The following is a 25,946-nucleotide window of genomic DNA, read 5'->3' as shown; positions in this document are numbered from 1 at the left end:
TCTAAACTTGAGGTCACAGTCCCACCCCATAAATATTGGTTCAGGCTCTTCTCCTTAGTGCTGTAGCTGCAAAATCAAACACTGTGTTCACGGAAACTCAGATATTCAGCGGCCTAGATTCTGCTAACTCAGGTGAGAGCCTAGGCAATCAGTGAAGCTACATTTGGGGAAATCTCCCAGACTTATAAGGGCAGAGAGCTGGGATCTTGACCTGCTTCTGAACAGGCAAAAACCAAAACAACTTTGTGAGTGAAGGTACAGTCAAATGCTGTCAAGCATAATCCAAAAATCAAGGCAAATGAAGTTACAGAATTTGATTGCATCTAGGGTTCTCCAGGGACCAATAATGAATTCTTTCTCAATGAGAAAACTAAGAAGCAGAAAGTATAAGCCTAGTTCACCAACCCCTGAGTATTATATCCAAGACTTGGTCTCTTTACATTCTGTTTCAGGGTGGGAAAGAGCAGAAGGCAACAAGAAAGGAACGAAAAAAGGAAAAGAAAGGGACAGAAGAAAAAGGCTAAAATGACTTGGGCATCTATCTTGCATCAGATTTATATGAGTCACTTTGCTGAATGTTACATCATATCCTACTTACAAATTCTGTATCCTCAGTGATACAGAGGTATTGGCCTAATTTTTTTACACCAGGAAACCAAGATTCAAAGATATCTGGTATATTCCACCAAAGTTCAAAACACCTGATATAATCATATCTTGATTAACAAGTATAAAGGTGAAGAGGAATGAAAATTGTGTATAATTGAAAACCCTGGTTAAAACTAAGCTAGTCTAAAACCTAGTACCAAATAATTTATAAAAACACATTTTCCCATAATCATATCTAATATTTAGGAACACATTTACCACTCCACAGGTGTCCAAAAGTGTAAAAATAACCCTAGAGTAACTCATTAGAAACACTAAATATCACATGTTTCACTTGAAAAGAAACTGGTAAAGCTTGCTAATAAACAGTCTTACTTCTATTTGCTTGCTAGTTAATCTCTTGGTAAATGTTAGAGCAGAACTTTAAGGTAGAAGAGTAGTCTCTGCTTTAGTCTTCCTCCTCTTTCTTATTCTATAGAACACCACAGCTTTGGTGGGGGGTCCCTTGGTTCAAGGATGAATCCCAGAACTAAGCTACTGTCAAGATGGAAGGATCTGATAGTCACCACACAACTGCAAGCAATGAGAACTTTGAGGTAACTGAATGTTCATACTGATTTAAGGTAACTTTTATGGTTTAGGCCCCTCAAACGCATATTAATTATATTAATCCAAAAAAGAGAACACAAGCCCAACTAATTCAACGACAACCATAGCCAAAAAGCTAGGATATGAACTTAGCCTTCCAGGGTTCCTAAGCTCTTCTGCTTACTGTTCACTACCTATAAAGCAGGACAAACAAAAATATGTGCTCAAAAGTTGATTTAAACCATCTACAAACCTAGCATCGCTATGAATTATACTACAAAATAGAACCTAAAATTCAGACATGAAGTGAATTTTCATTTATTGAAATAACAAGTTGGTATTTACTTTGAAAAATTTATGGAGATGTTTTCCACAGCTCCCCAAAATAAGCCGCCTCTCCACCCTGTCACATATGCGTACTATGAGTGTGTGCGTGCGTGCATGCCCATACACACAGACAGCTGACTTTTTCCACCACTCCCCATTTTAGGAAAGTCTTCACAAACCCTTGAGATAAGGCACAATATTCCTTATCCTTTCATTGCTACTGTAGTGCTACTGTCAACAGGCTTGTCATATATTTATGTTTATGTTTCAGAGTCTGAAATCCTTGTTTGGTTCATTGATCAGCTCTGTCACTTATTAGTTCTGGGATTTTGAGCAAGTTTCTTGAATTTTCTGTGCCTAAGTTTCCTCATCTGAAAAGAGATCAGAGTGTCCTCCTTCTAGAACTGTTGAATGGAATGTGTGAAAAAATACAGCTAAAGCATTTGTGAAAGTATCTGGCATGTAATGCATTCTATATAAGCATTTGCTGTTACAGTAGCCCACCCCCTATCTGTGGTTTCATTTTCCACAGTTTCAGGTACTCATAGCCAAATACATCCTGAAAATACTAAATAAAAAATTCCAGAAATAAACAATTCATAAGTGTGAATTGCACATCAGTCTGAGTAGTGTGATGATATCTCACATCATCCTGCCTGGGACATGAATCACCCCTTTTTCTAGTATATCAACACTATATTTGTTATGGGTCCATTACTTAGTTAGGAACCATTTCAGTTATCAGATCAACTCTGAGGGCCTGTCTTCAAGTAACCTTTATTTTATTTTACTTAAGGGACCTAAAATGCAAGGACAGTGACATAAAGGAGATATTGGGGCATAAAGTACAGAAGGTCAATTAACTCATATATGCAATGCTCCAGGATATACAGGAGAAAAACATGGTATATATACACACAGGATTCATTATGATTGAAAGTTTCAAGCATGTATTGGATGTCTTGGAATGTATCCCCCCTAGATAAGGAAGGACTGATCTATTCTAATTCTTACATTTCTGAAAAAGGCTAAACAAACTTTAAAATTGAGCTTATCAAAATTTATAGAATCCAATTTAACTTCCCTTGTAAAATATATTTCATTGATTCAACAACTACTTAACACCTGGGAGGTGATAAATAATTTACTAGGCAATGAGGGAGCAATGATAATCAGAAGTCCAGGCATTGTCTACTTGGAGTTAAATTTACACTTCATAAAGTAGGCAAATAGTGTTGAAAGAAGTGGTTTACTCCAGGGTATGCAGACAGGAAATAGTAGAATTCTGCCTAAATGCTCCTCTTCTGACTTGAGTATAGTGCTTTCTTTTTAAATTTGTTTTAAAATATTCGTTAAAATTTAGAAATGTAGATAATTACTTATACCCAATATTAAGGGAAAATCCAGTTAATTCACAAAAATCATACCCTTTTAACTCATCTAGAGAGCTGAGGACACAAAGTTAAACTACCTAAATTTAAAGCCTAAATCTACATAGTCATAATCCTATTCTAGGAGAGAGGAGACCAATGAGAACATAACCCTGGAATGAGGAGCCAGAATCCACCACAGAGGGGAAAAGGAAAAAGCACATGAAGCAGAAAGAACTATGTGAACCTGTGTGTGGATCAGCTTGCCATGCTGGCACTCCAAGAAATTCTAGCCACACAGTGAGGCTGTACCCACAAGTCAACCCCTACTCCAGCCCTTCGCCAATGACACAGGCGTGCTACACTAAAAACTATGAACAGATTAGGAATCCGTACAGCCATGTCCCTGGCATGTGAGGACTTCCCTAGCTGCAGTGCAGCATCCCAAGAAGGCTGGAGTCAGGGCAGAACAGCTGAAAGAAATCTAGGCTTCCGCCTATGTCACTACAGCTGCAACTGAAGCCAGAAGTAAGATAGGAGGACTGGAATGAATTCTTCAAGGTACTGGAGGGCTTCACTAAGTGCAAGGCACTAGATGCCAAAGGCTGAAAGCAGAGGAACAGCAAGAAGAAAGACCTCCTAAGATGAATGAAGTCAATGGCCGGAGAAGTCCCTAGCAACCAAAACAGAAGAGGAGCATAAAGAGATCTCTGAGATCTTGCCAAAGCCCAGATCACAAGGTCCAATGATAGAAAAGACCTTATTCTGCCCTCAAAACATTTGAAGTCAATGGTAAACTAAGTAACTATAACTAAAGCTGAAAAATACCCACTGTTATGGTTTAGATCAGGGATATTTCCATAGAGCCTCATGCTCTCACAGGTAAGGTTTGTGGAAGGTGAGGCCTGGCAAGAAAAGGCAGGTCACTGGTGCTGCCCCAGAAGGGTGTATTTCCCTGCCTGCTTCCTTGTTTCTCTCTGCTTCCTGGCCACCATGATGTGAGCAGCTTTCCTCAATGCAGGACCTTTCACCATGCTGTTTTAAAGATGGAGCCAGCCAACATAGATTGAAACTTCTGAAACATGAGCCAAAATATACTTCATTTCCTTTGAGTTGTGGGTGTCAGATATTTTGTCCCAGTGACAAGAAAAGCGACTAACACATCCACACATTTCAAGAATACATCAAAGCCGGATATTTAGCTCAGTGGTTCTGGCACCTGCCTGGCAAGCACAAAGTCCCAAGTTTGATCCCCAGTACCAAAAAAGAATACATCAGATTCCATAAACTAACACTTGACCAGAAAGAGAATTATGCCTTTTCTGGCATAAATATTAATTATTTCGATTTCTACACTTTTTTCCTCAACACTCAGTAAAAATTTATGAGACACAGAAAAAAGGAAGAAGGTATAAACAATAATCAAATGAGAAAATAGTCCAAAAAATCAGACTCTCAAATGCCTAGGTATTATGACTGTCAAGAAATGACTTTAGAGAACCCAGAAGGAAGCTCCCCACCTCCATCCCAGGCTCCTAGGGCAGAGAAGCTCAGTCGATCCCAGCACCTGGAAGGAAGCTCCCCACCGCTATCCCAGGCTCCTAGGGCAGTGACGCTCAGCCGGTCCCAGCACCCGGAAGGAAGCTCCCCTGCTGCCATCCCAAGCTCCTAGGGCAGAGAAGGTGAGCCATGTGGGCACCAGAAGCAACCCTCCCGTGGAAATGAGAAGACATGTAAACAAGTCTCAAAAACAGACTTCTGGATCACCTACAGCAACTCCAAAGGGAAACGAGATGGAACAATCTGATACTCAACCACCTGGACTCTCTGAACTGGCAACAAAAGAGGATCTGGGAAAAATGAAATCAGAAATAATTACTCAGATAACAGCAAAGATTTTGCTCATGGTTGAAGACATGATTAATAAATCTAGAGAGGACACAGATAAAAAAAATAGAGGATCTGAGGAACATGATGCATTCCCAACATAGGAAACAAATGGAATCCATAAAACAGATACAAACAGATTTTCAAGAGATTAAAACCTCCATCAAAAGTCTACGCAGCAAAATGAACCAATGTGAGGATAGAATTTCACATATAGAAGATAAGATTGCAATTAGTGACAAGGAAAAGAAAAATTGCTTTTTTTCCCCCCATTAACTTTATTGGTACATTTTAGGTATACAATACAGTTACATTCATCATTGGGATCTTGTACCATTACATGAATCTCTTGGTTCTTATTTTTTTTCCCCTTCCCTTGCCCTCCATTCACCCCTTCCACCCTTCCCTATTTGCAAAGACCTTGTATCCATTTTTTCCCTTTTCTCATATTTTTTCTTTTCCCTTCTTTCCTTTCCCCTACCCCTACCACTTCCCCTACTCCTTTAGACCTTTTCTTCCTATTACACAATATCAATTATACATTTTAAAAATTATAATATCAACATCTAGAAGACATTACCACAGATGTTACAGAATTTAAAAGGATATAGAAAGCATATTACAAAAATCTTTTTTGAAATAAATTTGACAACTTCTAAGAAGTAACTTGGAAGACAAATTAATGAAACTAACTCTGGAGGAAATATAAAATTTGAATAGCACCTATTAAAGAAAGTATATTCCTAGCTTGAAAACCTACCTATATGACAACAGCAGGCTCATCAAACATTTTAACTGATAAATTATATCAAACAATTAAAGCAGAAAAAAGAAGGAACACTTCTCCCTTCATTTTAGTAACTCAACATTGTGCTAATTCTAAAACTGGATAAAGATAATAGAAGAAAAAAGTATGAACATAGATAGAAATTTGTTTAACAAAACAAACTATTGGAAGTCAGATCTGGCAGGATGTAGAAAGTGGTTTTGTTATAGGGATGGCAGTGTTGGTTCAGCATTGGAAGATCCACCCCCAAAAGTCATCATTTTAACAGAGGAAAGGAAAAAGCCATATGATCCTGTCACTAGTTGGAGAAAAAGTATTGGACTAAATTCTACAGCTGTTCATGGTAAAAGCTATCAGGAGACTAGAAGTAGAACAGAAACTTCTCAACAGATTAAAGACATGTACTCCATAATTCCAGTGAGAATGCCTTATATAAATGGAGAAGATACAATGCTTTCTCCTTAAGGTGGGGAACAAGGGCAGATATGCTTACTCTTTATCTGTCCATTAAACTTTGAAACCTAGTCCCCACCAAAATAGTCTTGCAATAAAATGACACAACTAGGATAGGATTGGCATGGCAGAAGCAAAATCTTTATATGTAGATGAAATGATCATCTACAGAGAAAATACTAAGAAATCTCTAGGAGCCCATAGAACTTGTACTTGAATTTAGCAGGATTAGAAAACACAAGGTACATATAAAAGTTCAGGTCTTTGTATACTTGCTATAAATGAAGAACTGGATATTGAAATTTAAAAGTTAATAGGTGCTATTCAAATTTTATATTTCCTCCAGAGTTAGTTTCATTAATTTGTCTTCCAAGGTACTTCTTAGAAGTTGTCAAATTTATTTCGAAAAAGATTTTTGTAGTATGCTTTCTATTTCCTTTTAAATTCTGTAACATCTGTGGTAATGTCTCCTAGATCTTAATATTGTAATTTAAAAAATGTATAACTGATATTGTGTAACAGGAAGAAAAGGTCTAAAAGAGCAGGGGAATTGTGAGGGGTAGGCGAAGTGAAAAAAGGGAAAGGAAAAAATATGAGAAAAGGAAAAAAAATGGAAACAAGGTCTTTGCAAATAGGGAGGGGTGGAGGGGCTGAAGGGAGGGCAAGGGAAGGGGAAAAAAATAGAACCAAGAGACTCATATAATGGTACAAGAGCCCAATGATGAATGTAACTGTATTTTATACCAAAAATGTACCAATAAACTTTATGGGAAAATAAATAAATAAATGACTTTAGTGTTACTACAATAAAAAAAAAGACAAATAATTTAATGGACAAGGAGGACAATATATATGGATAGATGAAGAGTGTCAGCAGAGAAATACAAACTATAAAAAGAACCAGACCCTACCCCCCAAAAAAAAACAGACTGAAATGTCACAAATAAAAATATATCAGCAATGAAGAATGCATGTTATGAGCTTAACAGTAAATTCTTAACAGCAGAAAAATGAAACAGTTAACTTGAAGACAGGTCAGTTTCCAACCTGAAAAAAAAGAAGAGAATGTGAAAAAATTAGAACAAAAAGTCCATGATGATGGAACAATAGTAAATAGCCTGGTAAACATTTAATTGTATACATAGACATAGAAAATGGGTAAGAAAAAATATCTGAAGACATGATGGCCACAAAATTTTCAAAATTGATTAAAAAACTCAAGCCTCAGAAGCAAGAATTGTAGTAACCCCAAAAGAGCATTTCCACACATCAGTGAGGCATACCTTAGGCATACTGGTAAGGCCAAAAACAGCACAAAAAAATAAAAGCATCCAAAGAAACAAGAAACATTATATATAATGAAATAGTTATAATAATTCTGTCCAATTTCTCATCAGAAATAATGAAGGCTAGAGAAATAGAATAACATCTTTAAAGAGCAAGAAGAAAAACACATGTTCATTTGGAATTATATATAAAATTCAAAATATATTTTAAATAGAACTGTAGGATATTTTATATTACATAAAAATGAATGATAAAGATATCTTTGAACATAAAAAACAAAATTTATCTTCCCTAGCAGAACTACACAAAAAATACTAAAAGAAATTATTCAACCTGCCAAGAAATTAAATCAGATGAATACTAAATTCTACAAGAAAGAATAAAAAAACACAAAACGAGATTAATATTTGAGTAGCCATAAAAGATTGTCTTGAATTCTTTGGAAGATCATTGCCTATTGGGTTTACCTATAAAAGTAAAATAAATAGCAACAGAAACACATAAGGAAGGATGTATGTGTAATTATATTGTATGATTCTTACATTATTCATGAAATGGTATGATATTATTTGAAGTTAGATGGCAAGACATTAAGTATGCATATTGTCTTCTTTACAGCAACTGCTAAGACTATTTTTAAGTACCATAACAAAAAAGTCAATGGAGAGATAACGTAGAATTCTGAAAATATTCCACTCACCCAAAAGAAAACAGGTAAAGAGAAACAATAAAACAGGAATAATATAAAACAAGTAGAAAGAATACATAATTATCCATGAATGTCAGCACCTACATTAAAGGGAAATGGACTTTTCCAGTAAAAAGTCTAGGGTTTTCAGATTCAATTTTTAAAATTAAAATCCAACTACATATTTAAAATAAACATATTATAAAACCCCAAAGAGATTTAAAGATGATCTAAAAGATGTATTCTAACAGATGCTTAGTGCTGGATTCTCACATCATTCAAGCTGACAAGGGTTTAGAATCACTGTCTTCACCATGTTACTCAATTTTGTTTAATTGCAAAGTATATTATGTTAATTTAAGATGACACATTTGAAATATATCCTAAACCCCCACTAAATCCTATTCTACAAATTTAAGTTTATCCCAGACAAGATTCTAATTCTGTATGTGCCTGGAGAAAACTTTAGCCCAGTTCTCAATAAGATCATAGAACTTAGGCGTTGGAAAATACACTTAAAGGTAATATGGACATAGGATGGACATAGGCAGGGATTCTGGGAATGGAGGAGATAGGAGGGTGGAAAGGGGATGGGGAGTAAAAATGATTAAGAAACAGTAAGTATCTGTACCAACTCCCCTGGATAAATGTAATTATTATGTATTACAAACATATAGTCATAAAAACGATAAAAAAAATTTTAAAATAAAAGATTATACAAACGACAAGCATAATATGATAAGCATATCTATATTAATATAAGATAAAGTAGATTCATGCCAAATTGTATTCTCAGAGATAAATTTCAAAATTATAAGACAATCCATATCTTAAGAACACATAAGAACCACAAATCTATAATAGTATTTATCTAGTAGATTTTTTTTTTGGTACCGGGTATCTAACTCGGGACCTTGTGCTTGCACAGCAGGCACCAGAACCTCTGAGCTAAATCCCCAGCCCCAACCTAACAGATTTTAAAAATACATGAAGCAGGGCTGGGGATTTAGCTCAATAGTGCTGCATCTGCCTCACAAGCACAAGGTGCAAGTTCAATCCTCAATACCAAAAACAAAAACAAAAAACACATGAAGCAAAAATTGATAGAACCAAAGGGAAAATGAAATAACTTATATTCACTGTATGAGACTTAAATATCCCTCCCTCAAAAATCAACAGTCTATACAAAAATAAAAAGTTTTCAGTGGTGTAGGAAAAAGATTTCATGAACAAAACCTCAGTTGGCACGTGAACTAGCACAAAGAATCAACAAATGGTATCTCTTCTTATTAAAAAGCTTCTGCATAGCAAGAGAAACCACCAACAATGTGAAGAGACAACCCACATTTTTTAAAAAAAATTTTTACCAGCTGTTCTTCAGACAAAGGTCTACTATCTCGAATCTATAAAGAACTTAAAAAGATCAGACCTCCCAAATTTAAAGACCCAATCCGAAAGTGGGCATCTGAAATGAACAGACATTTCTCAGACAAAGAAGTAGAAATAGCAAATAAACATGAAAAAATGTTCAACATCACCGGTCATTTGAGAGATGCAAATGAAAACAACACTGAGATTTCACCTCACTCCAGAAAGAATGGCTGCTCTCATGAAATCAACCAATAACAAATGCTGGCAGGGCTGTGGGGAAAGCAGAACCCTGCTCCACTGTTGATGGGAGTGTAGACTGGTGCAATCACTGTGGAAATCAGTATGGAGATACCTCAAAGAACTAGGACTGGAAGTCCCATTTGACCCCACTATTCCACTGCTGGGGATCTTCCCCAAAGAATTAAAAGAATCATACCACAGTGATATATGTGCACCGGTGTTTATAGCAGCACAGTTTGTAATAGCTAAAACTTGAAAACAGCCCAAATGCCCATCAACTGGAGACTGGATAAAGAAAATCTGGTTTTCTTTTATAAAATGGAGTACTGACTCAGCCATAAAGAATGAGAAATTAGAGACATGTACAGCTAAATGGATGCACATTGAGGACATACTCTTAAGTGAAATAAATAGTATACACATGTGTAAATACCGAATAGTTTCTCTGGTATGAGAAACTGAAAGTGTAAATAAGGATCAAAAGGCATAATAGATATTGTTAAATAGGAAGAAAAAGTCCAAGGGGGAAGGGAAAGTGGGAGGGGTAGGGGTAGGGGAAAGGAAAGAAGGGAATGGAATTAATATGAGAAAATGAAAAACTGGAAACAAAGTCTTTGTAAATAAAGAGGGGTGGAGGAGTTGAAGGGAGGGTGGGGGAATGGGGAAAAAATAAGAAATTTGTAAAGGTACAAATTTCCAATGATGAATGTCATTATATTGTATACCTAAAATGTACCAATAAAATTAATTTTTTAAAAAAGTTTTATATATATATATATATATATATATATTTGGACAATGCTATCACCCTACCACCTGATTGAAAAATGTAAAACACTACAAAATACTGATTGTTTTCAAGTAAACAAAAAACATTCACCAAAATAGACAATGTGCTATCCCTTAAATTGAGTCACAACAATTCTTAAGGAGTCTAATAATTCAGAGTATTGTATCTGGCCATGATGGCAAAAATCTAGAAATCAATAACAATAAAACTTAATATTGGTAAATTAGCATCACATGTAAAAATCAGAAGACTGAAAAGTCTATGGGAAATTAGCAATATTTTGAACTAAATGTTAATTAAATATAGCATATCAAACTGTATGGGATGCAGCTAAAATATTGCTTACAAACAAATCTATAAACACCTATGCTTTTTTTTTTTTGTTTTATTTTATTTATTTATTTATTTTGAGGCAGGATCGCCCTTTGTAGTTCAGGCTGGCTCTGAACTCACTATGTAGCCCAGGCTGGCCTCAAACTTGTGACAATCCTCCTGCCTCAGCCTCCCAAGTGCTGGGATGACAGGCGTGCACCACCATGCCCAGCTAAACACCTATGCTTTTAAAAGATTAAGATAAATTTTAAATAAAAAATACAAATTTAAAAATGCAAATTATATAGTGACTTCTGGAAAATTCCTCAACTTATTTCATGAGGCTAGCATAACTCTGAAAAAAATCTTGACAAAGCATTAAAAGAAAGAAAAACCAAAGATCAATAGTTTTCATGAACACTTTTGTAAACTGGGCCAGCAATAATTTTTTTAAAAATACATAGTGGTTCAGTAGGATACATCACACAAATTCAAGCTTGGTCTAACATTCAGAATATAAATCAATGCACATCTACTTATGATCATAATGGAGAAGCTGGACTAGATTCATCTGTGTGGCTAAAACAAACAAAATGAAGGAAAAATACATAAACCAATGGTTTGAAAGCCATTACACATCAAGCAATAAACAGAGATTCATAGAGATGGGAGAAAATGAGGTAAACCCTAGGACTGGATTATATTAAGGTTCTGAGAGTTTACAGTAAGAGGGACTCCAGGCAGAAACTAAGAGACTGGCTGCACTGTAGAGACCACAATAAGGGTTAGTGACATCAAGGCAGGAAGAGCTTACTCCAGAATATCAAAAGGAGACCAATACACAAAAAGAAATGCAAAAAATATCTATGATGAATCTGTCCTGCATATTTGGCAAAGTACTGATCAACTCAGATGTAAGCACATCCCAGACTAGGCCTTGAATAGGGTAAGTATATGAAAAGTTCCTACTTCAGTAATAGGAAACAACCCTAGAATAAGCACTGTTGAAATCCCACCAAACAAATCTTAAAAGTACTACTCAAAGGATCACACTATCTCCATATAACTTAACAATAACCTAAAATAATAGTTAAAATATTTAGAAAAATATTTAAACTGTAGGATGCAACAAGTTAAATTCACATCTGGCATAGAGTCAAAATTTTTCAGGCATATTAAAAGGTAGGAAAATATAACCTATAATGAGAAAATCAGAAATTGAATCCTAATTAAAATGACATCAATTTATAGGTAAAATTAGCAGATGGGGACATTACAAGAGTTACTATAAACACATTCCATATGTATAAAAAGTTTAGCAGAGACATGGCAAATATAAAAAAGATCCAAAATGAAACTTTTAGAGATGAAAAATATACTGTGTGGGATGAAAAAAACACCAGATAGGATTAAAGGCCAATTAAATATAGCAAGAGAAAATGTTTTATTTTGCTAATGATATTAACTGAAAGCTATGGAAACTATTCAAAATGGAAACATGGAGAGTAAAGAGAATTTGTAAAGTATGAATTGAGCATCAGTGAGCCATGGGAAAACTTCAAACAGCCTAGTATATGTAAATGTGGAATTCACAAAAGAGAAGAGAAAAGCATGAGACAGAGAAAGTTTGAAGAAATTATGGCAAAAATTTTCTACATTTGATTCAAAGTTAGAATCCCCCAGATCCAAGAAGCTTAAGAAACATGAGTAAACACAAATGCAAGAAATATGAAAAATAACAGCAGAGCACTTCATAATCTCAGTGCTTAAAATCAATTATGTAAAGTATTAAAAACAATCAGAGTAAACACACATACACATATACACATTACAAACAGACACAAGATAAAGTTGATCACAGATTTTCCACAGGACATAATGCAAGCAAGAAATCACCAAAGCAACATCATTAAAGTAAGAAGGAAAATTGTCATCTAGTATTCTATATCCAGCCAAAATATCTCTTAAAAACAAGAGAGAAACAGAATTTTTATAGATGTAAAACAACTGGAAGAATTCATCATCAACCAGCAAAATAAAAAATGTTAAAGAAATTCATTCAGGCAGAGAAAATTATACCAGCTGGAAATACGGACTTACACAAGGGAATAAAGAGCATCAAGAAAATTAACTACTCAATTCAATACATTATATGCTTTTCTTAGTATTTAAATCCTTTAAAAGAAAATACATAAGAAAATTATAGCCATAAAGTATGTAGTTTTGAAAAGTAAAACATATGACATGTTTGAAACATATAACATTTACTTTGTAATATTAAGAAAACTAAAATCAGAGTGGATATATTTACTTCAGACAAAAAAACTTCAGAGTGAAAAATATTACCAAGAATACAGAAGGTCATTTTATAATGAAAAATGAGTCAAATCATTAAAAGGATGAAATAATTCTGTTTAGAGATTTAATAACAGAGCTCTCCAAATACATGAAGAAAATAACTGACGGAATTACAAGGCGAATTAGACAAATATAAATGTATAGATATTGAAATATTGTATTCTCAATAATAAAAATTATATAGAAAATCATAAGGATTAGTCATAAAAGATAAGGATTTAATCATAAAAGAATATCAATATAATTATTCTATATGAAAAATCCAGATTCAAAAAGAAAGTATACTATATTATTTTATTAAAATGGTATGGAGAACATTTAAATTAAATGTGTGCATTAGTTATAAAGAAGGATCTCGAATCAATGACTTCCATTTCTAATTTTAAGAATCTAAAAAATGGTAAAATTCCTTATTAGAAACAAGAACACTAAATATCAAGAGGCAACATTACCCATCATGTATACATACTAAAATAATAATGAGAACTTCTAAACAAGCTTAAACCAATAAACTTGATAAAATGAACATAAATTTTAAAAGACGCAAACTACTAGAACTCATTCAAAAGAAAGTAGATAACATAAATAGCCATATCTATTAAAGAAATTGAATTTGTAGTTTATAACCTTTGAAGAAAACTTCAGGCCTAGATGTTTTCATTAAGGAAATCAACCAAGCATTTAAGAAACAATGCCAACTCTGCATAATCTTTTCTATAAAATTGGAAAGGAAGGTATACTTACCAATTTAAACTTTGATATTATCCCAATACCAAAGTCAGACATTATAAGAAAATTACAGACCAATAGTCCTCATAAAATAAATGTAAAATTTCTACGAACATTTAAAAAAATTTATTAGTGCATATTAGTTATAAAAAATAGTGGGTTTCTTTTTAGCATATTTTCATATAATATACTTTGACCATATTCATTCCTCATCACCCACTTTCCCTCCCTGATCCTTTTCTTCTCCTCTAATTTTAGCAAATTCAATACAAAAATATATTAAAAGGTATAATTAAGATAAAATAAGGACATTTGGAGAGCCTGACCCCATATCTGATGTTTTTATAAAAAGAGAAGATTAAGACACCCATATGAGGACATAGTGAAAAGGAGGCCATTTGCAGACACAGGAGAAAGGCTTCAGAAGAAAACAGCCTGACTGATACCTTGACCTGGACTTCAAGCTCCAAAATTGTGAGAAACTAAATTTCTGTTGTTTAAGCCACTCAATCTCAGGCATTTTGTTATGGCAGTACTAGCAAACTGATACAGTCAATTACAGTCCAAATGAAAATAAATGTATCTCATTACATATTTTTAAATATGAAGTATAATTAGCTGTATTAAGAGAATAAAGGAAAAAAATTTATAATTATCTTTAAAAGTACAAAGAAAGTATTTGACAAAATTCAGTGCTTATTTATAATTTAAAATTCTCAACAAATTAGAGGAAAAAGTTCTTGGTCTGAAAGAGAACCTATATAAAAAAATCTACAACTAACATCATAATTAATCATCAAACATTAAACACTTCCCCTCCTCAATATCAGAAATAATGTAAGGATGTTCACTCTGAGCACTTCTACATTTTGTTAAAAGTCCAAGCCAGTGTAACAGAAAAGAAAAATAATTAAAGGACAGCAACATGGACAGGAAAATGTAAAACTTTCTTCACAGACAACATGACTGTCTGTACATATAGGTAATTTTTGAAACTTCCTCCTCCCTAAGCACACAAAAAAGTAGTAAAATAATTGCATTTAACAAAGTGTAGGACACAAATACACCATATAATAGCCACAATTGAAAAATAAAAATTAGAAATCATTATATACAAAGCATAAAAATAAAAGAAAATACCCAAGGACAATTTTAATGAAAGATATGTAAGACTTCCACATTGAAAATTACAAAACTTTTCTGATAAAATTAATGATTTCAATAGAGATGTGTAACTTGTGTGTTAATTTTCAACATTGCTATCAGATAGTCTTCTCAAACTGATGGATACATCAAATACAAACTCCATCAAAATACCAGCACTTTTGTAAGGGGAAGAAATTGACAAATTGGTTTTAAAATTTATATAGAAATACAAAGGATCTACAGTATACAAGTAGTTCAGAAATGCATCCACACATATGTAGTCATTGATAATAACTAAAGTGCTCTGTAAATCTATCAGCAAAAGAAAATCTCACATACGTAATGGAAAAATTGGGCATCCACATGAGGAAGAAATAAACCTCACATTCTCCCTCATTTCATACATAAAAATTAATATGAAACAGTACCATATATTTCAACATAAATGCTAGAACCATAAAGTTTCTGGAGGCAAGTATAAGAAATACTTTCACAAACTCAGCCTTTGTGAAGATTCACAGAGAAAACATACAAAAGCACTAACCATAAAAAAGTATCCTTTTAAATTATAGCTATATTATACAAAGTTTCTTTTCCACCATCCACAAAACTGTCTTCCCACTTCCTTCTCCAGTGCCATCAGGTCTTTATAAATAATTGGTAGTGGCATTGATTATGTGTTATTCTTGGTTTTGGTGATAGTGGCTGTAGTTATAATCATTCCAATTTCTCATTATTACAAGCAGTGTTACAATTAACAGCCTCATACAAGTCTCCTTATGCACATTAGCTGGTGGATCCTTATGGAGAAAATTGAGTATTTAAACTGAATCTTTAAGAACTTGTAGTCTGGCAATAGAAAGAGGGAATGTCTTAAAGGGGGGAAAGAGCTTTGCACACCATCAAAAGTATAGCTGCAACTCTTCAGATGCCAGCTCGATCTAGGTTCCCCAGTTATCTCAAGAAAATCACAGATGTTACAGCTTGAAATATTTGGCATGCATTTTGTACTTTACAGAGGATACATCTGAAGCCCAAGCCCAGACTGAGTTTCCCAAAATCAAACCTTGTTACTGAAAAACTCAAGGGCAGAATTCAAATCCATATACCTAGTCCACTATTTTTCTAGCTGCCTCCATGATGCAACACAGATGGCAAAAAAGAAGACTATTGTTACAGTAATAAATGTCCTTTTATCTGAAATCCATAAGGTTCAAATAGTTTTTAATAATTCCCAAAGATGATTTTAAGATGTCTGTCTAACCTTATAAAATCTAATCTTCTGATTTAAATCATATATGCTTCATAATATCACTCTCGATTTATATGAATATTATCAATAATTTAAGACTAATAAATTATTAAATTTTAAAATTACATATACTATGTGAAATATGCTATATTAGGTACTCTGAGGCATAACAGACTATATAAGATATTGTAGTTGGCATCTCAAAACCTACTCTGCCATTTATTTATGTTACTTAGTGGTTTAACTCCTAAAATATATGATCAGAAATAGCAAGATTTTTATCCTGTCTTTACTTACTTGCTGTGTGATCTTGGCCAAATTATCAAACCTTTTTAAAGCTTTGATATACTACTCTTTAAAATATACAATCATCACACAATTCCGAAGTTGTAGTGAATATTAAATGAAATGAACCCAAAATAGTATATTGATAATCAACACAGGGGTCATCAACAGGTATTAGCTGACATCATCTTAATGATCATTTTTATCATCTTCACCTTGACATAGGGGTCAATGTCAAGGTCTTAGCTTTGATTCTTTAGAGGAAAAAAAAAAGAGTCTGAATCAAGAATTAAATGATTCTTTCTTTGGAAAGTACAAACCAGAGCAGTGAGAGAGAAAAAGAGAAATGAGGGAAGGAAGGTTGGAAAGATATGCAAAATGATGTGTTACCCTGCTGGACACTGCTTCCCAAGACGCCATAAAAACACAGTAATGGTCAGGGATTTAGCTCAGTGGTGTCCCTGTCCACCTTGCAAGTGCAAGGTCCTGAGTTCGTGGTACAAAAAAAAAAAACCAGTAGCTGCGGGTGCAGCTTAGTAGTAGAGAGCATGCTTAGCATGCACAAGGCTCTGGGTTCAATGGAAGGAAAGAAGGGAGAGAGGGAAGAAAACAATTTGCTGAGCAGGATGGTGCACTCTTGTAATCATATCACTCAGGAAACTGAGGCAGGAGGATTGAAAGTTCTAAGTCAGCCTAGGCTATATAGTTAGTTTGAGGCCAGCCTGGAATACATGAGACCTTGTTCTAAAAAAAAAACAAAACAAACAATCAAACAAAAAAAAGTAGATCACTCAGAAGTAGCATCTGCTTACTCATTCTCAATTTTTTTCAGATAAGCTAGTGGTTCTGTGATTGGAATAATCCATGAAAAGAAAGAAGTGAAGAGGGTATTTGTTTTCTCCCTCCCATCTTCAGTTTCCTAGACATCAAAGACTGCTATGTGAGGATACCATTACACTTCTAAGCTGAGCCATCCAGTTCTTCTGGTATAGTATCACTTGAGATACAAGATACCACATTCAGTACTGTGGGAACTCATTTGAATCTAAAAAGGTGACAGGAAGAGTCCTAAATTCTTTGTTGTAGCTAAAAATCCTGACTGCACTACAGCAACCATACAGTGATAGCACTCATCACTGTTAAACCACTGACAGCATAGGCTGGGAAACCAGCGTGCAAAGGGATCATGAGGCAGGGCATAAGCTTTGGGTCAGATATACTCTAGTTCTCACATACCAACAGCCTGTGAAAAGAGACTTCTAATAAGGGTGTATTAGTCAGGTTTTGCTATAAAAATGCTGCATAACAAACAACCACCAAAGAAACAAAAAGAAAAACCATTTATTTTTCTCCACAAGTCTGCAGGTCAGTACTGAATTGAGCTCAATTAAGCTCATCTTGGCTCAAGTTCAAGTTAGTTTCTTGTATCTCTGTTTCTGATATCCAAGCAAAAGAACTGTGGCTCACTGCAGCATGTTCTTCTCATGGCAGATGGAAGAAATATGAGAGAGGCCAGTGGAAGCTTGCCATGCCTCCTAGGCCTTGGTTCTAAGCTGACAGACTTGTCATTTCTATGAAAAACAACAACTCGTACCTCTGGTTAATACTTCACGTTCTAAACCAAGGCACCTAGAGCACCTCTAGTATAGCCATATCCCCACCTTTGAAACATTCCATTTCTTCAAGATAATCCTCATTTATTAATACCTAAAGTAGCATGGGTATTTCTTTTAGTTGATTTGGTTTTCAAAATCACATTTTGAGTTCCTCGAGGCACCTATTCTTCAAAGTCAGCTTCATTGCATTGAAATTTGATTACTGAACACAACTTGAATTTTACTTCATTAGCAAGACCATTTGTTCCTACTAACTCTCAGAGAGACAAAGGACATCTAAAGAAGTGCAGAATTCCCAAGTACTATGCAACCACAAACTGGAAGTAATAGTTCCTAAGCAATACTGTTCTGGATACCAAGAATAGCCTAACTGTTCCCTACCCTTCTTCCAAACCCCATGTGTTTGCTTAGTTAACACGCTAAACTTTTTTATTTTTTACTGCCAGCATTGCAAAGTCAAAATAGCTGTGGAGGAACAAGCTGTTCTGCCTCATGTCTCATCAACATTCCTTGCTCAGTGTATCAAAACACGGAGAGCATACAGAGCAAATGCAAAAGCTCCTCAGAAAGCTCCCTGTTGGGGATTTTCTTTCTAGAAAACCATCTATAGCTACCCACTTAAAATCAAGAAAGGCAAGTCTTCTCAAATCCAAATAAAGTCACAGCAAGAAAGTATGGAATGAAACTGTCATTTGTCTCTTGGAAAACTATTTAGGGCAAACTAATGTCATGAACTAATGTCAACATTAAAACTTACAAACAAGTTTTCCTTCCAAAGAACCAATTTTAAACCATTAGAGAAATGTATGTCCCAAGTTCATCAAAAAAGAAATGTTGTTGGACTAACATTCTAACTCAAATCTTCTTAGTCAACTAAGAAATTTTTAAATTTGAAATAGTAACTGCATTGCAAGTAGTCCTATGCAAAGTATATAAGATTGGGTCCATTTTAAGGAAGCTAAGAGGAAAGGCCAATAAGATGATCAAAGTTATTTCCCTTCAAATCACAGATTAGCCAATCAACTTGCTTTTTAAAACAGAAAAAAAATCAACAAAAAAGATTAACCTGTTTGTGTACATTTGAACATTTATAAAATCAAATAATATATAATCTCTCTTATTCATGATCTTATAATTAAGTTTATATCTATCCCATTTAAAGTTTCCATTTGTAGAGTTACCCTCTACCACTGCTCCCTCTACCACTGGTCCCATCTTTCTGCAGCCCAACAGGGAAGCTTTCCCAAGTATTTTTTCAAAGGCCAGCAAGAGACAGCCAAGCAGAGACCTATGGGAAGAGAGCCACTTATCCTGCATTCCAGAGGAGCAGTGAGAGCACACATAGAAAATGCTATGAGGAATAATAGAGTATGAAATATAATATTTTAAAATGTGAGCAACTGAACTTAGGGAAATTTCTAATTCTGAAGGCATTTGTTACTGAAGCAAAAAAAATAAAAAAGGCCAATTTGGAATGGGTTACAAGAACTGTTACTTAGTACAGAACTTACAAGAGAAAATGGTACAGAGCCTGCAGAGAAGAGGCTGTGAAGGAGACAGATCTAAACTTTCCTTTACTCTCTTCTTCCTTTAAAATATTTCCTTTAAATTTCAGCAGTTAGGTACTAGGAGTCAACAGTAAATACCTCAAACTGAATACAACATGAATACTGCATGTTTTTTGAAGTTTGCCATTTTAGTCATTATGTAAAATATTTGTCTATTAATTACAGCAAAAGTCTGAGCCACTATAATAAAGACACCCAACCATCCCAACCATGACCAAACACACATACACACACACACACACACACACACACACAAATACATAATGGTTTGTGTCTCTTCTTAGTCAATTCTGAGATGAGCAACTCAATGTGGTGGGGCAATCACCCCATTCCATCCCTTAAGATTCCATATTCCTTTCTTCATTCTGTTGCTCTGTCCCCTCAATCACCATTGTACCCTCAAGGTTAGAGTGGGATCACCAGAGATTCCAGCTGTAGGAAGGGGGAAGCATGAAAGAGGCTATGGCAAATACCTGAGATAGTCAACTTACAGTTTGTTATGGCTCATTATTTCACAGGTTTCTGTCCACGACGCTTTGGGGACTGTGGCAGCACAGCATGTCAGGAGTGGGAAGCAGAACAAAAATGCTTGGCTCTTGTCCTGGAAGCCAAAGAGACTGAGATCTCACAATTCCCTTTGAGGGCACACATTGGGCCCCACCCACTAAAGGCTCCACCACCTCCCAACAGTGCCACCCTCCGGCCTTTGGGGGACACGTAGGATCCAACCTATAGCACAGGCACATCCACTTCCTTCAGCATTTGGATCAGACTGTGGTGCCACACTGTCCTTCCCACTCTACACTACTGCCACCACCAAAGAAATGTGTGCTTCTATATGCACAAGCACAAATAATATAGAGGGGACTATGTGAAGCAGGGTCACCGCGCACTGGTTGCCTACTTGTCTGAGTCTGGTGTGGCAGAGATTCACACATATATTAGCATTCATACATGAAGAGAACTTCTCACTTACACACAGGCATCAGGGGACAACAGAAGCCTAGGATCCATGGCATGTTCATCCCTCTAAGAACAGAAAAGCTGCCCAGGGCAGATGAAATGTCATCTGCATGTGCCCTACTTGCACTTCAGCTGAGGGACTCCAGAAAGCTCCTGGCATAGGTTTTATAACCTGGGGCAAAGTGATCTGCTGGGCTAACCTGATGAAGGACATCCTGTTTCTCCATCAGACAGGAGCAGAGCCTGGGCTGTTGCTGCCAGTCCGTCCCTATCTCGGGACGTTACATTTTCACTCTACACTTAGTAGTGAGAACTACAAGAAAGAAAGAAGGCAGGCCCAAGGCTGTCTAGAGAGTCATCCTGAAATACAGTGAGTCAGCAAACACTTTTCGCATATATGAGGTATGACTGAAAAACATGGTGTGTGTTTAAACTTTAAAAATTTCTTACAGTAAAAGACACATTGCTGCGAACTCTCCTCAAAATACTCCCCTTACTTTGAACACACCTATCCCCTCTTTCTTGCCACTTTCTAAAGCAGTTCTGGAAGTCCTCTTTCCTGAGTGTCTTTAATTGCATTTTCATGGCTCTCTCAATGTCCTGGATCCGTTGAAAACATTTATCTTTCATGGTTATTTTGACTTTGGGGAAGAGGCAGAAGTCGCAAAGTGCCAGATCCAATAAAAAAGGTGATAAGAACATTGCCCTTCCACTGGATCCTACTCAGCAGCAGCATCCATCATATTTCTCATACCTTGTAAACACACTCATAAAAGAAGACTTCCAGAACTGCTCCAGAACATGGCAAGCACCATGGGATAAGTGGGTTTGAAGCAAGGGGGAGTATTCTGTGGGAAACTAAAGGCGATTTATCTTTTACTATCAGAAACTTTTTATATACAAACACACACCACCTTTGTATATGGTATGCTAGGCCCTGTTTTATAAAGTGGTAAAAGTGGGTATGAAGAGTGACAGTGAAGTGGGGAAATCAGCCAACTAAGAGGCAAGCTGAGGACAGTGAAGGAGGGGCTGCTGCTTGGCAGTGACCACCAGCCCATCCCTGTTACCATATTGAGTTGGGCAAAGAAGACTTAAAAACAGTGGAGCCAACATTCCAGTTGAATATGAGCCCACAAGTCTTTTTCAGGTTGTCTTCTGCCTTTATTTCCTCCTTGATCATGTCATTGTATTGTTCTTATACCGTGATGTTTTCATCAAAGTAAGAATAAATACTTTAAAAATCTAACCTTCAGGTTTGTGGAAACCATGTCATGTGCTAAACTCTAGATATGATTTGGTAATATACAAGACAAATGAATCCTTGAAAACAGAGTTACATAAAATTTCTCAATCCTATTCACCATTTATTTTGTGTTAATCCATCAGCCCAGTGAATTGTTGAAAAAATGTGGCATTCTGAATTAGTTTTTAATACATCCAAACAGAACATCTAGATAAGGTACCAAGGCTAGTTGTTTGATTATCCTGATGTGTCTTTAGTACACTGAAGTATTTACTGGTAACTGAAGATACCTTCCTACTCATAAGGAAAAAAATAATCACATGATTTATTCACTTACCATCTATCCAGCAAGCCAGCCAGCAAACAACACTTATTAACTACCTATTGTTGGCCAGACATTGCGCTAAACAATTAGGAATATCAAGAAGGAAGAACTTATCCCTGTCCTCAAGAAATTCATAATATTGAACAAAAATTTTAAGTATACCACTATCAGGAAAAAGGTAATATGTACCTTTTCCCAATAGCTTAAATGTATATTTACTTATATATAAAGTGGAAACAAGTATATTATCATACTTATATAGTGTGTGAATATAATATATATATATATATAACAGTGCTACTATTTTGGTATAGTATGTATCTATGTAGGGAGACCCAATATATATCAGAAAATGCACACAAAAATTGAAGTTAAAAGGTGAAGTGAAAAAGTAAATAGTTTAGACTAAGAGAGTGAGTTCAAAGGAAAGAACTGGACCCCTTTCATCAGCAGTTTTGGGACAGTACCTGAGTCAAGTCATTGCCCTTTTGCCAGAATCATCCTCGTGGAAGGTCTAGAAGGCACGTAAGGGCTTCACTGTGGACCCAGCCCAGCCTGCCTTGTCCCGCAATTATGACCGCACCATACAATCTCAACATGTTGTACAGGGACAAGTAAAGTGTAGTAGTCCTGCTTAAGTGGTTTGGAGTACAAACTGTGGGGACTGAGGAAAAGTTTATTTGGAATACCCATGTTGTTTTTAGTTTTAATTGTGTGAAAATTTAAAAGAAACTTTTAAAAACTGGCTGAAGTTTTAAGTAAAAAAAACAAACGTATTACCCATAAGTTCTCTTTTGCTGTCATTAATAACATAACAACAAAAAGCCAAATTCTGCCACATTATTGGCAACAATTCTTCTACCACTAAAAAGAATGATCTTATCATTGACAGATGCTAAGACTCAGTGGTTTGAATCACACCATGTGTTACAAATTAAAAATGGCTAAAATCACAATAATACTAATCTGGAAAAGAATAGGAAAAAAACAATTGTTTGGAGCTGCAGGACCAACATTTAAATGTAACCCACATACATTAGTTTTAAAAAGTACATTAAGATTAGGTAACCTATAATTCAATGTAGTACACAGAGCAATCTAAGTCAGTTGGCATAAAGCTAGAAAAAAATCTATAATATGCTTAATTTGTATTAAACAGATACATATAAGTTTGCACATAGGGAGTTCTATTTAAAACCATTCCTTGTATATGACAAAGAGTTGGAATGAGGGGAACATACACCTTCTTAAACATTCATGTCTCTGAGTTTGAATTTTTGTAGAGATAATATATCATTCTTATAATAAGGAAAAATATGTAACTTTTAAACAAACAGCAAGCCCTACTGAGAGAAATCATATTATGGTATAACAGAAAACCAACTGAAAATCAGAAGACTCAGGTATAAAAAAATCAGTGGTGCCACTTACCAGCTATGAAATAAATGGCCACAAAAAGTGGTGATGGTGAATGTGGAGCTGGAGCTGAGACAGCAACAAAGTTCCATCAACTGATTCCGAATATTCCCTAAATCTGCCCAAATCTCCTGTCCCACCAGTCACCTGTCATATATGTTATATAGCAACACTGCCCTCTACCCACAAGACATTGCATCGCACCCTGTTCAGAAAGTACTGTGAAAGGACTCGATCTGACCACTCTGATCTCTGCTTTTGCATCTATCTCTAAATAGCTACAGCACCTAGACAAGTCCTCTAGTTGTGTGAACATTCTAGGCATGCGTGTGAAAGTCAGGCTGCCTTCTCTTGTTGTATCTGAGGCTACATACAGTGTTCATGAGTAGCTACTTGAATCATATTTCAACTAATATTTAGCCAGGGCTACAGTATGCCTTATACTATGATAAGAGCAGGGGAGATGGACATTAGTAAAATACATCCTCCACCACTAGTGTCCATGGTGTCTCAAACTTATATATGGAAACAGCAGAGAAGGAGATTTTCATTCGTGAATTTGTCATTCGTTTTCATAAAGAAGGAATGGATGTTATCCTTAATGAGCACACTTACTAACACTTGGTTTATCCCTATGTATAAGAACAGCAGTGAGAGACCAGGTTTTTCAACCTTAAGTAATCAACACACATTTATAGACCATTTATTATCTCCTAGGCGCTAGACCTGTAGTCAGGGATTCAAACAAGGTGAAAACTACTTCCCAGAAGAGACAGGAAACAAAGCTTTAAGCTTTAAGTACCTACACTCTGTAACTGGTCAACCACCTCTTCTGGGAGGATTTCAGAAATTCTTGCCCAAGGAAGGACACTGCTTCAAATCTTAAAAGATCATTTTTTGCTGGGTAAGGAATAGAAGGAAAAGTACACAGCCAGGAGAGACCAGACAGATGAAAGGGGGACCTTGGGCAGGGGGGTTAAACAGGAGGTCCTGACTGTGGCAGGCTTAATCCAGAAGAGGCACAGGGTTCCCAGAAGCTATCCATAAGGATCTTATTAAAATATTAAAATTCACTAAACTCATGAGATTCTCAGATCACCTTCAGTGAATAAAGGCTCTAAGGACAAACTTTAATTAATTGAGAATAAAGAATGTGGGAGAGCCCTGAACATATCCCAAAGTGGAAAGGAAAAGCCCCTAGAGGTTAGAACCAAAATCTTATTTTCGAATCTACTCGAGGAACTTCTATCTCCTGAGTTCACTGTTTTTCATTGTTGCCAAACTGCAGCAAAGGTAAGATTCATTGCAGTTATAAATTCTCCATGGAGTCTGGTTCTGTAGTTGGGAATAAAGGAATTGCTAAGAGTTTGCTTTTTTCCTCAACAACACCTCCAGTGTTTCAGAAGCTTATAATCAATAGACCACTCTCTAACAAGCAGTGTCTTAGAGCAGTATCAAGGGGTCTCATGGAACAAATAAAAAGTCCAGAGCTCTAAAATATGAAACCCTGTTTCAGATATGCCGGACAACTAGATGCTATCGCCGGATCTAACATACTGACTCACCAGAGCTACACAATAACTATCTATTATAAATATTTTTGCACACTTGTGAAGAAACACAAAGAAAATGATTCAAGCCCAAAAAGAGTATTTTTGTAAACATTATGGAATAGTAGCAATGAAATTGCTATTTCTGGGAAGATTACTAGTTCTGCTTTACTAACCTTATACTCATAAATTTCTAACTGCCTAGCACTAGCTAAGGCCACAGGGTAAAAGGAAATACCGACTGAGGCCCCAGTGGAGGAGGTAAGTCCAAGGAACAGAGACTCAGCCAATAATCAGTGATATCTGACCAGATATTCATCCTCCCAACCTCAAACAGTCACCTAAAATCCTCTGAAAGGGGGGAAATGAGTTTTAAATATGAAGTTGTGGACGCAGTTCAAGACGAAGCACAGGAGAAGGGAGAAGCTTTTTGTGCATCTTCAGAGAAGATGCTTGCCTTTCAAAAAACATTCTTTGGGGCTGGGGATTTAGCTCAGTGGTACCGCACCTCCCTTGCAAGTGCAAGGTCCTGAGTTCGATCCGCAGTATCAGAAAAACAAAACAAAACAAAAAACATTCTTTGTTTCAGTTTTCCTGGGGAATATAGAGCAGCAAATTATACTCCATTATGCTAGAGATAAAGATGCAAAGCCATTCAAAAAGTAGGTGAACTTAATCGAGTTTTCTATTTTAAAACTTTTAGAATATAGTATCACTCATATTTAGGAAGTTCAAGTGCAGGTGTAAATAATAAATTGATTTTGTTTAATTACCATATACCCA

The 25,946-nt window shown here is 35.6% G+C and overlaps 1 long non-coding RNA gene across 1 annotated transcript in view; it reads right to left on the bottom strand.

Moving 5' to 3' along the window:
- The window catches only part of LOC110349947 (uncharacterized), a 195,388-nt gene extending 174,893 nt beyond the window's left edge, over positions 1-20,495 (bottom strand). The window contains exon 1 of the long non-coding RNA XR_015452898.1: positions 20,155-20,495. This is a non-coding gene — a long non-coding RNA (uncharacterized LOC110349947). The remainder of the gene's footprint in view (positions 1-20,154) is intronic.
- Between the last annotated feature and the right edge of the window lie 5,451 nt (positions 20,496-25,946).

Source organism: Heterocephalus glaber, unplaced genomic scaffold (genome assembly GCF_053883595.1).
Source record: "Heterocephalus glaber isolate CG9 unplaced genomic scaffold, H.glaber_assembly_v1.0 deba00001454, whole genome shotgun sequence".
Classification (NCBI taxonomy): Eukaryota; Metazoa; Chordata; class Mammalia; order Rodentia; family Bathyergidae; genus Heterocephalus; species Heterocephalus glaber.
The sequence above is the reverse complement of the archived record's forward strand: the minus strand, read 5'-3'. Positions and strand labels throughout refer to the sequence as shown.